Raw genomic sequence first — 4,674 nt, forward strand, 5'->3', positions numbered from 1 at the left:
TACTGGAAAGCACCCGCCTGCGGAAGCCAGTGGGGCTGGGCGGCTGAGCTCTGCCCAGGCCAGAGGCCTCTCCCCGGGAGCCGCGGGCAAGGCTCCATCAACACCCTTTGGTTTGGGCCCCCAGACCGTGTTCCCCAGCTGTAGGCTGGTCCCCCCAGCCCTCCGTCCACGCGGGTCAGACTACGGGACAGGGACGTGGCCTCGGCGGCCCTGGATCCCGGGGTCTGTGAGCCAGGGCAGGGCACCGGTGGCTGGGCCGGCACCTCAGGGCCCCACCTGGAGAGGGCGGTGGTGTCGCCATGGGCTCACTGTCCCCCAGCTTGCGCGGTCCCCCATGGGAGCCTCTGAGACACGGAGCCGGGTTCACGCGCGCAGTGGGGGGCTGCGGTCGCGTCAGCAGCGGACCCTTCCTACCCTGAGGGGCGACCCCAGGGTGTCAGGAGCATGATTTTTTAAAAAGATTTATTTATTTATGCATACAAGAGCTGGGATGCAGGTCAGAGGTGTGTGGGGGTGACAGGATTCACCAGAGATGAGAGGGGAGCAGAAACAGCAGACTGACTGAAATACACTGCTGAGGGGAGCAGCGGGCGAGTCGTGATTTTATCAATCTAGCACTTGTGGAATCTCCAGGGTAGTGTGAAACCAAACAACCAGCATTTTAATGAGCTGCATTTAAGGGGGACGGGACCTTTTCAGAGAAACCCTTCCCACGGAGCACCCCGGGTCCCCGCCACCACAGGCACCTGCTGCACCTCCCCCTGCAGTGACCTTTAGGGCTAATGGCTTTCGCCACGGTCCCTAGGTCCGGCTGGGCAAGGAACCAGCCGCAGGGGAGTGCAGCAAAGTTCCCTGAAGACATAGATAAGACAGATGCTTATCAAAAGATAACGACCACCAGGAACCACTACAAGAATGCTACTACAAAAAACCTTATCTCCTCTTTCTAGAACTACAAACTTTATTCCCTTATTGTCTTTCTAAACTTCCTCCTTTCTTCTATAAAGGTCATTGCTTGTTAATTAAAAAATCATATGAAATCCTTAAACAAGGCTGACTCCAATGAAACATTACTAAACCCTGTAATAATTAAAATATAGTTTAGGTGAAAAGTAGTTAATAAAACAAAAAATGCGATTAGATAGTTTAAAACCAAAACTAATGGTTTATCTACTTAAGAATGCAGCCAGGTCCAGATGTAAATCACTGCCCTGTCAGTGATAAGCTAAACCCATGAGCAAACTAATTTCATTGATATTCATTGTTCCTATGCTTTTAGAAAACATATATATACTGGTCACAAACTCAAAGAAAATTACACTCAGATTTACACTCTCTCTTGAAGTGTGTCTGTTTGTCATTTCTTTCGCCGAATCCCTGACCACCCTGCGCAGTCTCTCAACCCCGAGACGGCCTCATCGTTCACTGCTGTGCTGGTCCGCGGCAGGCACCCCAACAGGCCTCTCGCTTGCGAGTGGGGCCAAGGCGGGCCCGTGCAACTCTGCTCTCCAGGGCTGGCGAGTCTCCCCACGGGTGAGGCCTCCTCTGAAGTCTGCACACCCCTCAGGCGGCACCTCCCATCGGAGAAGCTAGTGCACCTTCACGTTGTGCTCAAAATGGTGAAAAAATATAAAACCACGTAGCGCCGACCATACCCAAAGATGCTGCCAGACCACTCGGTCTCTGCACCCAGAGACACAGGTTCCAGAGCTGCTCTGCAGCCCAATTGCGGCACCCAGAGGGCAGACGCAGCAGGAGCGTCGCGCAGCTGGGTTGGGGAGAAGCCCCTCAGCCTGACGGGGTGACTCCGAAGGCCCACCCTGTGACTCCCAAAGGGCACAGCCCAGGGTGCTCCCCAGGAGCAGGAGCAAGCCAAAGGGCCGGCGCTGTGCCACGGGGCAATCGGGCAAGGGAATGAAATAAAAGATGGAAGTTGGAAAGAGGAAAGTAAAACTATTTCCACGTGTGGATGACAGGGTCTTCATAGAAGGAATCGATCAAAAACCTATTAGAAATAATACAGGAGTTCAGCAAGGTTGCAGGTGGTAAGATCAATACACGAAAACCAGATGTGTTTCTGTGCACTTACAACGAACAACGCAGAAATTAAATTTAGCAAACAACTCCATTAACAGCAACATCAAAAAGCACAAAACACTTAGGAATAAATGTAACAAAAGTAGTATAAAACATACTTTGAAAATGCAGAACTTTCTTGAAAGACACTAAAGGTCTAAATCAATGGGGAGAGATCTTTGTTCGTGGATTAGAAAGTCTAGAAGCTGTCCACAGCCTCTGCAGCGCGTGTTCAATTCCTGGCCAGCCAGGGAGATACCCACATGGCACGGCAGACTTCTCTGTCTCGCCCGCTGCTCCCCTCAGCAGTGTATTTTGGTCCATCTGCCTGTTCTGCTCCCCGCTCTGTCTCTGGTGAGTCCTCTCACACTCCCGCACCTCTGTCCTATACCCCAGTTCTTGTATAAAAATAAATAAATCTTTAAAAAAAAAAAGGTCTAATATGACACCACTTCCACCCCCACCATTATGTCCACACCCAAATCTGGCTGCTGCTTTGCAGAAATTGACGCACAAAACTTAAAATCGATGGGGAATGCAAGGCCCCAGGAAATCCAAAGCAATACTGAAAAAGGTCCAAGTTGGAGCACTCCCATCCCCATGCAAACTACACAGCCACGTGGAAGACAGCCGGACTGGCCTATAGACAGACGCTCAGCTCAGCTTCCCAGCAGGAGCCACAGTTTAGAAATTACAGAAACAAAAAGACAGATCAAAAAACAAAATGGCAGTTTAAGTCCTTACAGACCAGTAGTTCCACTAAATGTAAGTGGGTTAAATAAACAAATCAGAAGCAGAGACTGACAGACATGACCCAATTATATGCTGTCTACAAAGAAACTCACTTCAAATATGATAGAAGCAAACTGACAGGAAAAGGATAGAAAAAGCAAACCTTGCAAACATAATCAAAAGCAGAGAAAAAAAATCAGAGATTGCTATATTAATGTCAAATAAGCAGATGTGAGAGCAGAGAAAATGATTAGGCACAGAGAAGGGCATTGCACAAAAATCAATCCACCAGGAACACAGAGCAGCCTGCGAGTTGGCACCACCGCAAATCAGACGACACTCGAGCTGCCAGAAGGATAAGGAGACTCACAGCTGCCGTGTCCTCAACCCTCCCAGCAGCTGACAGCCAGACGCCCACTAGCAGGTGGAACCACCTTTCACAGGGCCATACACACAGCAGGAGAAGGGGCACTTCTTAGGTGCCACGAACTCACAACCGCAACATCCTGGGCCAGGAAACAGGCCCCCAGGAATCTGAGAGACTGAAACCAGACAGTGTGTTCGCCAACCACAATGGAGCCCAACTGGAAATCAATACGGAGATATCCAAACACTTGGAAATAAGCAACAGCCTTCTAAGTAATCCATCCTTCAATGAGGAAACAGAACTAAATGAGAAGAATGACAGTGGATCCCAATCTGCAGAGCCACTTAGGAGGGGGCGCTGGGGAGACCCAGAGCACTATGTGGCCAGACTGGGAGAGAGACGAGGCTTTAAATCAATCATCCAAGCTTTCATATGAAGAACCTAGAAAAAGAACAAAATAAACTCAAAGCAAGCAGAAGGAAGGAAACAATAAGAGCAGAAATCAATTCATTGAAAATAGAAAAATAGAGAAAGAGATCAATGAGACAAAGAGCCGCGGCTCTGGCCAGATCAATGAAACTGACAAGGCCTGAGAAGCCCACGAAAGAAGAGCGCAGACAAATGAATGGTCCGGAAAGAGCAGGGACTAGGGGACAAACCCTGCAGATGTCAAAAGATCAGGAAGGTGGGCCTCCCCGGTGAAGCTGTCTGTAACCTCTGCAGCGCGGGTTCGACTCCAGGCCAGCCAGAGAGCTGTCCACAGGGCGCATCAGACCTCTCCTGCCTCCCCACTGCTCCCCGCAGCAGTGGACCCCAGGAGATCTGCCTGTTCTGCTCCCCTCTCTGTCTCTGGTGGATCCTCTCACCCCCCGCATCTCTGGCCTGTACCCTAGGTCTTGCATGCATAAATCCATCAATCCTTAAAAAACAAAAAGCAGTGACAGACAGAATTCAGCGAGATGCAGAAAGAATTCTATACCGCTCCAAGTGGGATTTATTCCAGGGATACGAGGCTGGTTCGACACTTGAAAATTCACCGACGTAACCCACATGGACGCTTAGGCCACTAGATGAGGAAGAGCAACGGCAGGAACAGCTCGCGGATGGCAGAAGCAGCCGACGGTGCTGAGCACCCATGATCAAAACCTTCCAGACGACTCCAGGACGCGAGAAAGGGCAGCTGAGGGCGTGTGGCAGCCAGCGCCTCCTGCTGGGGTGCCCCTCGAGCACCGCTCGCCGAGACAGGTGCGCAGGCCCAGGGGAGCACAGCCCCACCTGCAGAGGGCAGGGCCGTCTGCACGGAAAGTCCCTCCTCAAACTACTGAGCGAGTCTGTCTGGGCCATGGGATAGAAACTGTTTCTATAAGATGGGAACTAACGAAGTAAAACTCTGGGACACCCCTGGCTGCACGAAGCCCCCCGCGTGGCTCTAGCCGCCCCCTGCCCCGGGCGGACCGGCCCACCAGTTCCATTCCAAGCGCCGGGATTCGCTGGAAGAG

The sequence above is a fragment of the Talpa europaea genome, assembly GCF_964194135.1.
Source record: "Talpa europaea genome assembly, chromosome: 7".
NCBI classification, from domain to species: domain Eukaryota; kingdom Metazoa; phylum Chordata; class Mammalia; order Eulipotyphla; family Talpidae; genus Talpa; species Talpa europaea.